We start from the raw sequence: 15,036 nt of genomic DNA on the forward strand, positions 1-15,036 counted from the left end.
CTGCCGGGAGAACTGTGCCAGGGCGCTCTGGACAATTCTAATGCTGCTTTCATGTTGCCAGCAGCATGAAAGCAGAGTTAGGATTGGCTGCAGAGCAGGCTGGGAGCCTGTGCCTGCTGTGAGGACCGAGACGCAGAGCAGCAGAGGCAGTAAGGAAGATACCTTTTTTTACAATTATTTTTTTGTTTGTCCTCCCTCCACCATACACCGCACGGCCCTGCACCTTCCCTCCAACCAGCCACGACTGCATGTAAAGCCTAAATGTACCTCTGTAACTTATTAGATGCAATGCACCCTGCCCTAGGGGAATATAGGGGCTACCACTGGGGTGACTTGTATGTATTAAAGTAGAAGGTATAGCCCTGACAAAATATTTATTTTTCCAGGTCGAAATTACAGTTTAAAACTGCACACACAGACTGCAATGACATTCCTCAGCCGTGTTTAAAAGGCTACCCCACCTTTTGGCCTTACAGTAACAGGGTCAGCATAAGCAAATAATGTCTTGGATTCAACAAGCAAATATTTTGGGGAAAGTGATACATACCAGATTTCCCAGCCTCCGATACCATCGATTCCCACCTCCAATGTACATTGTCATGCCGCCTGTATTGCATTCTCAGCAAAAGCATGCTACAGTTCATCCACTACCTTGGCCCAGTGCTTAATTTGTAAATAAAAAGGTGCCGGTGCCCAAAGCCATGTTCTTAACACGCGGCTGCTGCAATTAAATGTGCGAACACGGAATACTCAGGCAGCGTAATCCCAAAGCCATCTCGGACCCCTTCAATCCATTTAAAACCTCTCCCTGCTCCGTCAGCTCACACCTGCAGCTTTCTGCTTTCCCTTATTGTGACTCTTTTTCGTTTTTCTCTTCCTCCGTCTTTCCCAAACGTGTCTTTTGCTCGCAGCAAATGCTTGAGGCAGAAGACTAAGCGCCGGCCCTCAAAAATACGTGCCGCTGGTCAGCACCGGAAACATCAAGCACAAATTAAGCACTGCCTTGGCAACAAAATTTGCTACCAGTCCACCCTGCCATTTTCATTGGAAGGTATGTTCTCTTTCATATAGTCCAGATTGAACTATGAATTTCTCCTAAATCTATGCTCCTTTCACTTCTTTTCAATGTATTTCATCACATGCAGTCTCTACCACAAAGGAATGAGTCTGCGCTGAGACACCGGGGGGGGTGAGGAGGGGAGGGGGGGGGGCAATTGTGTAGCAAAGCTCAACAACTGCTGTCCACCAACCTTGTCTTTTTCCACATCTCCTCTGCTGTCCTCCACACCTGCACAACAACACCACTCCTTTGATTCTCCATCCGCAGCAGTATCCCCTCCAGCACTCTACGTCCACGGACAGGGTATCTGGCGGAGACTGGGAAGGTACTTGGGGCCAGATGTAGCAAAGGTTTTTACCCATTCTGTGTCTATGGGAAAAAGTGTTCGTACATATGGCCCTTGGTGCTTTCTCTTCTCATGTTACCCATTATGATAAAACCACAGTCTTTTGGAAATTCGTTCCTTTCATAATCGTGCTAAACCATGTCTCCAGACTTATCATCTCAACAGCTTACCATAACAATCAAGATTTATGCGGCATACTGGTCTCCCTCCGTTTTAGCTCCAGAGCTCATGCATTTCACTGCCTCATAGAGAGCCCTGCTGTCGCCATATTGAGTCGTGTTAAACCCCAAGTCAGGACAATATTTCAACATTTATAGGTATTTTTCTAGCACATCCTCTGAGTATGTTGGACTTGAGATATGCTCTTTGAAACAATGGAATAAAAATGCGAAAATTGTAGAAGCAGGGGTTATTGATTGGAAAGTCAGCTGAGACTAAATAACGTATGATTGGATTCTCAACTTGAAACTCAATTTAATTTTCTAGCTGTTTAAATCCCACAGTAGAATTTCAGGTCATTTATTTTGTGGTTTCTAGATGTAACTGTGTGTTTCGTTTTAAATTCCGTCAGGGGCTTACACATTACTTAAAATCATGTTCGTCCTCGGTTATTTAAAGGCTCCTAATTGAGTTTATATAGCACATCCCTTCCATGTTTCAACACAGTTTCATGCCTCTGAAAGTTTCAATGAACCATTCCCAGTCTTGTCACTTGCAGCTTTTGCTCGGTGTGTTTGTTGTTTATAAAGGTGTGGGCTCTGGTTTTTTTTCTACTGTCAGCACTCATATTACAATATTTGATATAATTTGACAGAAAAGCATTTATTCATTTATTTTTTCATTGTAAATCTGTTGCAACATGGCTCGTTGCATGAATGAATATCAGCACGAGGACCTCGATGGTTAATAAATGGTGAAGATGGTTCCCTTAAACTCGCAACAGGAATAGAGGCCTACGCTAAAGACAGGTCCAGTCAATTTTCAGCAACAGAATGTGTGTCCATTAGCACAGCAGATGGTGAGGAAAGTGACATTTGTGAAAGTGAAAGTGACTATCATCCTTTGTAAAACAAATCTCACTTTTCTTAATGCTCACAACTTAGTGTAGATCCTGCCAAGCTAACTCCCATTGGCAAACACTAAGCATATCTGTTTTCAACATATTAGCACCTCGTGCATTACTACTGTGTATACGTTGTCTGTATGTCAAGCAACTTGCTGTGAACACCCGTTGCATCTGTAAAGACGTCAGTAATCATATTAGAAATGTCCCAAATATAAAAAAGAAATTGCATTTTTTCTTCTACCTTTTTCCAATTAACTATCAACAGTATATCCAGGGCCACTGAAATTATGCGGCAGGAGAGAACCAAATTATCTGGCAAAGTTGACTAAATCATGCAGCAAGAGAAGGAAAATTATGGTGCATAAGGCAGCACTTTTGCCCTAATTCTTCTATGTTTTGTCATTTTTACCCCTTTTTAACACTGGCTTAGCAAGTGTTTTGCCTTATTGTTACCACTTCAACACTCAAATACAGCAAAAAGCAGGGATTGAAATGGAAATACAGAAGTGCTGATACTCCTTGCCAAAGATACCTGTTTGCTGCTGAGAAGTGCCACTACACTCCCATTAAAAGCATTGGAGCAGTGCTGAGAAGTGCCAGTACTATTCCTTCTAAATTTAAAATGCAGGTACTGAGTACCGGATAGTACCTGCTCATTTAAAGAACTGGCAATAAACTACTGAAAGGTAGCCTATCAACCTTCGGGAAGTGCCTTCCACTTCGCAGCAACACATCTTGCTGCATTTGTAGTAAATGTTGACACGTTTGAGTTAGGAACAAAATTATTTTTTTGTTAAATCTGCAAATTTTTCAACAAATGATGGATCATGTTGCAAACGTGTCAAATCGATAATTATGTGACAATGCTGCAGCTACTGAATCGCTTAATCCCAGTGGTCCTGAGTATGTCCTACAGCTTCAGTTACCCTACACATTTAACATATGTATCTTCTTGACATGTACATGTAGGTAGGGTCTTATTTCACCAAGACTGTAACATTGTAGCCTCGTAAATTCACCATTCCAGTGTGCACAGAAGGAAATCGAGGCAGATTATCGTTGATTCCAACGGCCTGTTGGGATGGAAAGTACACTGATAAAGAAAGAACTGTTAACAGAAAATTCACATTATCGTTACCAGAAGACCACAATAGAGGAAGGGGAAAAAATAGTCCTGGCTCACCATTTAGTGAAGGGGCTCAAACAGAGGATTTTATTTTCGGAATTGCTGAACGCGGACGTCAATAATTAAAGATCAATGCATTCAAAGGCACGCATAAATGTAGGTCATTGCAAAAGTTGTATTAAAACATCAGACTTGTCTTTTCCTCTAAAAGTATAGATAAAGCAAAAATCAGAAGACGAGGTAATTAAACGAGTTGGGCCCTCACTATGACAGGCCTTGTGGGGGATAAGTTACTTATTGGCCATGCTAATTAACGATGCCTGAACAAGCACATGTTTCTGCTGGGATTGCAATTATAATTGAGTTGACCTTACCACACCTGATACTTGCTGATTGCAAGACATTCAGTACACTCTCAATTTTCTTACAAGGAGGTCCCTCTTGATTAAATGCATTGGGATTAATTGCATGTGAAATACAGAGACATGCAGATATTAGGGCCGAAAGCACCAACATATGTATGATGTTTCGCATTTGATATGGGAACACTTGAAACAGGTGCCATTAAGTGCACCTGTTAAATTCTCAGCCACGGGATATCGGATTTTAATAAATGCTCTGAATGTCCACTACCTTTCCAAGGTGCTTACATTTGAGTCCATGGACGTTAATTCACCAAAATGCACAGGGCAGCGAATGTGACATCACACGACATTCCATCTTTACTTTCACCCACACACACACACACATGCTTACACATGCTTACATGCTTACACATACACACACAGTCACTCATACACACACTCCCACATAAAAACCTTCACCGGCAAGTATGCACACAACATATATTTAAAAGTGTTATTTACTTACCTCGGCTACCAAGGATGTTCATATTCCAGATAAATGTACTCATTGTTATTACACTAATAGTGACCAATATATTATTTCACTATTACTGTAACAAAAACTGATTGAAACCAAGGGAGCCCCGAGCAAGTCCGTAAGGCTGAGCTGACCCTGTGTTGATAGCACTGACTTATCGACCTCTGAGGCTGTGCAATCAGAACACTAATCGCATATAGTTTAATCTCCTGCCCCAACACAACGTAGACATCAGAGACTAGGATAGAAGTCAATACCACCCCAGAAGGGGTGTCAGGATGGTGCATTAGGCCAAAATGCTTCCCTAACTCAATGTTGCATTACCTATACTCATGTTTGCATTGAAATGCCATTGCCCCCAAAATAGCTTATACATGTGCAGGAAAGGACACCTCCCTGTACATTAACAAACAATCACTTCAAGGAATCCATCCCGTCATCATGCTGCCACAATGCCAGTGTTAGTGCTAGGAGCACTAATTTGTGCAGGTGCAGGGAGAACTGCAGGGCTGTACTGGATACAGGAAAATATGGCACATCACTGCTTATCGTAACTGCTGCAGTGCACTGCAACACATCTTGCAACAACCCTGAGCCATGCCAAATGAGTAAATATCTGCCTAAAGCTTGCAACCTGTGGAACACAACACATACAAGCTGAACCCACAACAACTCAACACAACCATATGTGTCACATGGGAACGGCCATCGAATAAATGCAAACAACACATTGTGCATGTATGGGAACATCATGTGTGAAGCTGTACAAGTGGCTGCAATCTCACCATTTGACAAGTCAGAGGGCTAGATCTAACAGAAAATGAAGGTGTGTGCTGCAGTGCAAAATTAGACAGCATCACACACCCTCGTATTAAAAAAGGCAGGGATGAACCATATACATTACAATACACCGCTCCCCTGTGTACCTCCATGCACAAGTGGTTATCAGATGTTTTTCACCAGTGGAGCCACCGTTGCACCATAGTGAAAGGAAGGCTGAGTTGAGGGGGAGAATGTGTCTGTGCTGAAAGGAACTCCGTCCTGCACAGCAACAACTTGAAAGTGTGATTTGCTCTTACTCTGTGTGCTGCAAAAGGCAGCACACATAGTAAAAGCAAGAAATACAGAACTAATGTAAGCATCACTCCTAGATCATGACATAAGAAACCCACCCCTGGACTGGTGTCAGATATTGGGCCAGCGTCCAGCATACAATTAGTAATAAATCTGAGGCAGTGTCAAAACGCAGTGGGTGCTGTAGTACACCCACTGCAAAACCCATTGCATTTGGGAGTTGCGTCCAATTTACTAGTATCAGTGAGCATGTGGCAGTGCAAAAATCTAAGCCCATCCCAGGGGTGGTACCAGCAAGGCCCAACCAGGAGACATACATGTTTCCCCTTGTTAATATGTGTATATGCATGCTGCATCCTGCAGCACACAATGAGGATACAAATTGGCATGAGTGTTTGTGTATGTGCAGACACGGACACCTTCCCACACAAAAACAATCAAACCTTACAATGCAGACATCCTTGCATGATGGTGCAAGGATGTCTTGCATTGGCGGTAGGCAGCTCTATGTAATGCCAGTGCAGGGGACACACAGGGATGCTCAGTATGCACATGAATACGGCACATCCCTTCATTGTGAAATGAACGCAGTGGGACCCTGCCACTCTGAGCGCAGCGTTGTGCTCCGTCATATTCCATTACTAGTGAGCTTGACCCACGTGTGATGCACAATGTTACATATACACCACAATTTTTGGCCAGTGACATGTCAGTGAGCCTCCAGTGGCAGATCCATGATCTCCCATGTCTACAGCTGATACAATATTGATTTTATACTAACTCTTTGCAGAGGATCATTGCTTACCTCCTGCCGACCTGCCTGTCCAGGGTTTCCCTGATGACATGGATGACCAGCTGTCAACCCTTAATGAACAGACCCTCCAGGATGTCCCAGGAGTACTCTGTACACCATCTCCATTTGCAGGGAGGACACACAGCATTACGGAGTCTCCATAGGAACCACTCAGACAACACCACCAGCCATTACATACACAGCCCTGGACTCCAAGGTCCCAGAAATTAGCTTTCAGAGGACAGTGGTTTGAGTCCAGAGGGAGATGGCAAAGCAGGTTTGGGTGGGGATGGACACCATGGCAGGCAGCCTAGAAGGTGTGTGGACATGCCTCAGTTCAAATAAGGACAAATCAGCTGCCATCAGAGGCACCCACCCGCGGCTACATGGACTCCAGCAGTCTCTGGCCGACGTAGCTATTTCTCATGAAGGAAAGCCTGCGACAAATGTCCTCCCAAAATTCCAGCAGCATCTAGACTACTCTGGAGTCCATACATCGGGAAGTGGCCTCCCTCAGGGAGAACTTAGCTGCCTACCACTGTGATGTTGTAGCAGTCTTGAAGAATCAGCAGTTCCTCCTTGCAGCAGTGATGCCTTATGTGTTTTGCCATCTATGGCAGCTGCCGGGTCCTTGGACTCCACTCTCTATACCCTGAAGTGTGTGTGGCCCCCTCTACCTCTTCAACAACATCAGTAATTACACAGGAGGCACCACACACAACAGAGGGTGAAGATGTGGAAGGAATAACATTCACAAGGCAAAGCACCCGGTAGTACCAGTCTGTGCCACACGGACAGTTTCTCCTTAGTTCTGCACTGAAGATCTTGCCAGTGTTGTGACAGTACGAAATGTGCCCTCTTTACCTAACCACTGAAGAATTGTCTGCTACGTGCTTTCATGGTCTCTACTTTACCAAATGGCAATGTTAGGCTCTCCTCACTAATGCACACTACACCTAACCATGTCTCATGACATGTCCCTCAACCCTGGACTCCGACTGTGCTTCATATGGCAAACATTCACTCATGGGATCTATGAAATGGATATTGTATAGAAATCATTATAAGTCTTGCACCTGTAAATAAAGCACCTTGTACACATGTAGCTTTCTACGTTTACTTTGATCCATCTACTCAGTTAAACATTTGCATTGTAGCAATCCATGTCATTATGTACAGAATATCAGTACATGAGTGCATGACTGCCAGACACTAAGGCACACACTAGGATCCAAACAAGAGGAAGCTGAATGATGGTGCTGTGGGCAAAAACCAACTCACTGTGTACAATAAATGTTTTGGAACCCATATCCTTTGAAGTAGACATAGGAAATGCATGACTCATTACCCGATCATTTATAAGTAACCCAGATGGGAGTACCAGTAGAACTGATTTGTGTTGAACAAGAAAAGCTAACTTAATCAGTGATGGCCACCCGTCAGTGTTGCAGAATACAATTACAAGATGTACCACACTTACCAATATTGAAATAGAAGGACCCCACCAATTACAAGTAAAGTACCATGTTTACCTGTCCAAGATAAAGATAACATACACATTGTCAGTGGAGAGAACACAGGATGGCAAATGTATGCACTAGTAGACAGTATGTAGCTCTCATTCTGAAAGCTCCTTGGTTATTGGGATGCATAAGAGAAACCTGGGAAATCAAGACAGTAAGCACACCCAAGGCCATTCCCCCATTTTGGCTAATGTACCCATGACAAGCCCCAGGTCCAATCAATTACAAAACTAAATTTACAAAGATGAACAGTATTTAATATCAAAAACATCAGGCAAATTAAAACCTAAAACCTACCCTAAATCTAAACTAATATATGCTAACTATCCTTAACTTATTACTAATCTTACACATGTAACACCACACTCTAAACATTGACCCCCCCACCTTTAAGAGACGAGATACAAATAGTACAACAGAAACTATGACTACACATGTACTATATTATCCTGTGGCCTAAACGAATATATATATATATATATATATATATATATACATATATATATATATTTTTTGTATAATAAAAATATATATATATATATATATATATATATATATATATATATATACACACAAATACCGCAACATAACTCCCCATCCCACCCCCACACCCCTAGCAATGAAAAAATTTAGAACCCCCACTATACTAAACCTAACCTATGCCTACCCTACACTAACCTAACACTACACATCTAAAAACTCCATATAAACCATACAAAACTGTAAAAGGGAGGGGAATAAACTGGGATGTTGTACCACAAATAAAGGGTCAATTTCATGCTCCTTTTTAACTTCCTCTTGATGGATTTCAACAACTTACGATCCTCTGCAGCATCCTACTCCAATTTTGTGGTTCTTGCCAAAATCTACGCCAATGTCCCTCCTTGCGTCCTGCTCGAATTGAGTTGACACTACTGCTGCAGATGGCTGTGACTGCATTGTCACTGTTGCTGCAGATGTTGAGGGCTGTGGTCCAACAGGGGCCCCCTGCACCCCTGATGTCTTGTCACCAGTGTCTGGTTGTGGCTGTCTTGGAGGTCCTCCATGGGGGAAGGCACACCATTCCCCTGATGGTTTCTCCTGATGGAATCTCCTGCCCATTCGGCGGTAGGCATCATCAACCTCCATTATGTGTTGGTAACATTCGACCTTTCTATGGAAGTCTGGCCTCTGTGTCTCGGACATGTTGGCAGTTGAAACATGAGAAGAAGAAAACCTCAGTGTCAGCACTGCGTGGAGGTTGCACAGACATATTGGCCCTCATTCTGACCCTGGCGGTCGGTGATAAAGCGGCGGCCAACCCGCCAACAGGCCGGCGGTCCAAAATATGCAATTCTGACCCTGGCGGGAACCGCCAACACAGCCCGCCGCATTAACACTCCGCCCGCCACGGCGGAACAAACAAACAGCACGGCGGTCCCCGCCAACAGCCAGGCGGCAGACAATGTACCGCCCACCCTATCACGACCCACCAATCCGCCACCTTTTCCGGGGCGGGAGCACCGCCGACAAAAACACAGCGGAAACAGACTACGAACGGGAAAACGCTCACCTCCACATACTCCACGCGAGATTCCGGCAGTATGGAACCTGAGTTACAGGTCATCCCCGCACTCCTATACCTGCTCCTGTACCAGGAGCACGCCCGGCGGCGCGAAAGACATCGGTGAGTACTGCACCTACGACACAGGGGAGGGAAAAGATTACCGGCACACACCCACCCAACACACACATCAATGCATTCCCACAGATCACTGTCACAACCCACAAACCCCCCCCTCCGAAATAATGCAAAGACCAAAAGAAGAGATCTTAAACGGGCAGATATATTGAAAAATGGACAGCAGTAATCCAAATAAATAAATAAACTATGTACAAAATATATACATCTACTATATGTAGTCCAACCACTGTCCGTGGACCACAGGGGTCCTGAGCAAAGGGGCAAGGCCCAGTCCCACGACAAGAACTCCACGGAGAGAACACTGCAGGGGCATCAGAAAGAAAAAAGGACAGGCACCTCAGGGGGAAGGGAAGGGGGGGCACCTCAGCCACTTGAGTACACGACGCCAGATCCACGAGGGGACTCCATGACCACTGGCCCATCCTGGGGAGAGCAAAGCCACAGCCCATACAGTCCATACAGTGGGTGGCCTGCCCACTGGGCCATCCTGGGGAGAGCAAAGCCACAGTCCATACAGTCCATACAGTGGGTGGCCTGCCCACTGGGCCATCCTGGGGAGAGCAAAGCCACAGTCCATACAGTCCATACAGTGGGTGGCCTGCCCACTGGGCCATCCTGGGGAGAGCAAAGCCACAGTCCATACAGTCCATACAGTGGGTGGCCTGCCCACTGGGCCATCCTGGGGAGTGCAAAGCCACGGTCCATACAGTCCATACAGTGGTTGGCCTGCCCACTGGGCCATCCTGGGGAGAGCAAAGCCCCGGTCCATACAGTCCATACAGTGGGTGGCCTGCCCACTGGGCCATCCTGGGGAGAGCAAAGCCACAGTCCATACAGTCCATACAGTGGGTGGCCTGCCCACTGGGCCATCCTGGGGAGTGCAAAGCCACAGTCCATACAGTCCATACAGTGGGTGGCCTGCCCACTGGGCCATCCTGGGGAGAGCAAAGCCACAGTCCATACAGTCCATACAGTGGGTGGCCTGCCCACTGGGCCATCCTGGGGAGAGCAAAGCCACAGTCCATACAGTGGGTGGCCTGCCCACTGGGCCATCCTGGGGAGTGCAAAGCCACAGTCCATACAGTGGTTGGCCTGCCCACTGGGCCATCCTGGGGAGAGCAAAGCCACAGTCCATACAGTCCATACAGTGGGTGGCCTGCCCACTGGGCCATCCTGGGGAGAGCAAAGCCACAGTCCATACAGTCCATACAGTGGGTGGCCTGCCCACTGGGCCATCCTGGGGAGTGCAAAGCCACAGTCCATACAGTCCATACAGTGGTTGGCCTGCCCACTGGGCCATCCTGGGGAGTGCAAAGCCACAGTCCAAACAGTCCATAACAGACTCCACTGCCACTGGAGGAGGCATGTTGGCCAGAGGACATCCTGCAGCCCTGCCCGAGACAGATCCTGCCCTGCCACGTCTGCCAAAGGGCCATCGGTTCTTGCCTGTGGGGGCCCAGTTCAGCGGTTCTTGAGACGGCGGTCCCCAGCGGAGCGGTGCTGGAGACGGCGGGCCCAGTTCAGCGGTTCTTGAGACGGCGGTCCCCAGCGGAGCGGTGCTGGAGACGGCGGGCCCAGTTCAGCGGTTCTTGCCTTGAAGGGCCCAGTTCAGCGGTTCTTGCCTTGAAGGGCCCAGTCCAGCGGTTCTTGAGACGGCGGTCCCCAGCGGAGCGGTGCTGGAGACGGCGGGGCCCAGTTCAGCGGTTCTTGCCTGGAAGGGCCCAGTTCAGCGGTTCTTGAGACGGCGGTCCCCAGCGGAGCGGTGCTGGAGTCGGCGGGGCCCAGTTCAGCGGTTCTTGAGACGGCGGTCCCCAGCGGAGCGGTGCTGGAGACGGCGGCCATTCTATGGCCAACTGCACATTGCCTGGTGGTGCCCTCCTGGGCAGCGGGGATGTTGCTCCTTCAATGCCCACCTGGGCTGTGGGTGGTGGGGCCCTCCTGGCCAGCTGGGCTGGGTCCTCCCTGGGCAGCGGCTATGGGGGTGGTGGGATCTCCCGGGGCAGCTGTGCCGGTTCCTCCCTGGGCAGCGGCTATGGGGGTTGCGGGCTCCTCCTGGGCAGCTGTGACGGGTCCTCCATGGGCAGCAGGCCTGCTGCCTGACTTCTCCGCCTTGCTGCCCTTGCCCTCCTTAGTCGGGAGTCTGTGGCCCTTTCCTCCCTTTGGAGCTGTGGCTGTTGACGGTGGCTGGCTAGTGTCCTGGGGGGATATAGAACCCGGGCTCCTGCGGCGCCCCTTCCGCCTTCTGCTCCTCTTCCCAGGGGGTGGGCTGGCTGTCCCCTTGCTGCTGGGCGAAGATCCAGACCTGCGGGCTGGTGGGCTCCAATACCCCTGCACCCTTGTCAAGGGGTCTGCAGGGCTGGTGGTGGCTGAGGTGCTCTTCTTACCCCGACGAGAAGGAGGGGGGGGGCTCAGGGTCAGGAAAGAAGGTAGCAGTAGAGAGATAGATTTTCCTGGGACAATGGATAGTGGTAGGTACAGTGGGTATGGGAGTGGAGGGAGAGGATGTGGTTGTAGGCGAGACAAGTTTGCTGTCTTTGGGTGCAGGAGCGGGAGGCTGTCGTGAGGTGGATGGCTGTTGGGTGGGTGGGAGGCTGCGTTTGTGTGGTGTGGAAGAGGGGGTGACAGACACAGTGGGAGAGGACACAGGGGACGTGTAAATGGCAGTGGGGGTGGTGACTGCACGTGTGCAGACTGTACTGGAGGGTATGCTGGTGATGGTAACACTGGCTGATGGTGAGGTGAATGAAGGTGTGAGTGTAGACGTCACAGGGAGGGAGGAGGGAGACGAGGAGGTGGGGGTCACAGAGGTGGTAGTGACTGTTGGCATGGCTGCATCGGAATGTTGCTTGTGTGAATGTCTGCGTGATCTGTGGTGCTTATGTTTGGATGAGCTGCTCTTGGGTGTTGAGGTGTGTGCAGGCTGGTCTGATGGTGTGGGTGGGACAGGCAGAGGAACAGGAGACTGGGAGGAGGGAGTTAGTAGAGGGAGGCAGGAGACAGGGACAATGGCTGCCGTCAATGCTGAGGCCAGAGCCTGGAACGATCGCTGATGGGTAGCCTGACCCGAATGAATGCCCTCCAGGTACGCATTGCTGCGATGAACCTCCCTCTCCACCCCCTGGATGGCATTCAAAAGGGTAGTCTGCCCAACAATGAGCATTCGGAGGAGGTCAATTACCTCCTCACTGAGGGCAGCGGGGGTAACAGGGGCAGGGCCTGAGGTGCCTGGGGCGAAGGAGATGCCCGGCTTCCTGGCAGAGCGGGCACGGGGCGAACGCTGAGGGGCTGCTGGGAGGGCGGAGATGGTGCGCTGGGTGGCGGCTGTACCTGTAATGGCGGGGGGCATGGATGGTGCCACCCCCGCAAGGGAGCTCCCTTCCGAGGACGTGTCCGTGTCGCTGCAGGGTCCAGTCGTCCCCGTTGTGGAGCTCCCCTCGCCCTCCGTTTCACTGGTCCAGTCAGACTCTGTGGCATGGCCCTCCTGGGCCATGTGAGATGCAGCTCCCTCCTGCCCCGATGCCACTTCTCCACCGCCTGATGATGCTGATGCACACAAGCACAGAAAGACAAACAAAAAGGGGGGGGGGGGAGAGAGAAATAAAGAGATTTTGAGTACATGGATCACCGGTACAGTTAGCGGACATGACAGACACAGATGCCCCCTGCACTAAGTTGCGCACTTGGGGTCCCCTACGCATTCCGTGGAACATGCCCTACACGCCTAGAGTTGACAACTGCACCCATGGATGACACGGCCCAAGGATGGCTGTACTGGCACACTACTGAGGGTGGTGGCTGGGGACACAGGGGCTTACGGGGGTGCCCAGCCTACAGATATCGCCCTGGCCTAGGGGGACCCACAGCCCTCCTCCCCCACCCAGACACCTCCACTGCGCGACAACAGAGTAGATTATGCTTGTACTCACCCCCTTGTGTCTGCTGTGCTGCCCTCACGCGCCCATCCAAATCAGGGTAGGCCACCGCCAGGATCCGGAACATCAAGGGGGTCAGTTGACGGCAGGCACCCCGCCTACGTTGGGAGGCCATCCCCAGCAGAGACTCGGCGGTCTTCTTGGTCCCGCGGCGGATGTCCTCCCACCTCTTGCGGCAGTGGGTGCCCCGTCGATGGTGGACCCCCAGGGTCCGGACTTCCTTGGCGATGGCACGCCAAATCCCGATCTTCTCATGGGCGCGGACCTATGTGACACGTACAGGGAGGGAGAAATACCACGTTCAAGTTTGTCTGCATTATCGTTGCCAGTGGCCCAACGCCCCCCATCCCCGCCAGGCCCCCCGCCAGGCCCCCCGCCAGGCCCAACATGCCCCCCATCCCCGCCAGGCCCCCCGCCATGCCCCCCGCCAGGCCCAACATGCCCCCCATCCCCGCCAGGCCCCCTGCCATGCCCAACATGCCCCCCATCCCCGCCAGGCCCCCCGCCAGGCCCCCCGCCAGGCCCAACATGCCCCCCATCCCCGCCAGGCCCCCCGCCAGGCCCCCCGCCAGGCCCAACATGCCCCCCATCCCCGCCAGGCCCCCGCCAGGCCCCCCGCCAGGCCCAACATGCCCCCCATCCCTGCCAGGCCCCCCGCCAGGCCCCCCGCCAGGCCCCCCGCCAGGCCCAACATGCCCCCCATCCCCGCCAGGCCCCCCGCCATGCCCCCCGCCAGGCCCAACATGCCACCCATCCCCGCCAGGCCCACCGCCAGGCCCAACATGCCCCCCATCCCCGCCAGGCCCCCCGCCAGGCCCCCAAGCCAGCCAGCGGCCCCAAATTCATATTGAATTAAACTCACTTGTTGGTCTGGAGGACCGTAGAGTAGCGCATACTGGGGGAGGACCCCATCCACAAGTTTCTCCAACTCTTCTCCAGTGAAGGCAGGGGCCCTTTCCCCAGGCGCAGCAGCCATTGTCCCTTCCAGACCGAGGTCACAGCAACACTTGCAGTATAGGTCCTCTCCTGTGAAAGTTCAAGTCGCAAGTGAATAAGTAGATAGAAAATGGCGGTCACGTCCGCGGCGGTGCGTACCGCCACCGCCGGCGCCCTTCGCCATTGGCTCCAGAAACCCATAGGCTTCAATGTTAACCAATGCGGCTTCGCGCCGCGGTCTTCGACCGCCACGGTGTGCCACGCCAGCGCATTGACCTCACATCCCATTGTCACACTTCACAGGTCAGGCAGCCGCCATTTCGAGGGTCCACATGGCTCAATTTCAACTGCGTCACACAGGCCTAGGCCTTGCATAGCCACTCAGACACGCCATTCACTGCATAGAGAATCGTTTACTGTGCAAACTGTGAGTACGTACCTGTGGGTTGCTTGACTGTGTGCTCCATGTTGTCCTTCCTAGGCACCGTCCGCTGGGTTTGGCGAGGAGACGGATGAATCCTCCCGTGTACAGGCCGCTGGTGGACCTGTCGACAATGGAAGCACGCCACATTATCCTGACCTACCGGCTTGACCGTGCCACTATACATGAACTG

The sequence above is a fragment of the Pleurodeles waltl genome, chromosome 11, assembly GCF_031143425.1.
Source record: "Pleurodeles waltl isolate 20211129_DDA chromosome 11, aPleWal1.hap1.20221129, whole genome shotgun sequence".
NCBI classification, from domain to species: domain Eukaryota; kingdom Metazoa; phylum Chordata; class Amphibia; order Caudata; family Salamandridae; genus Pleurodeles; species Pleurodeles waltl.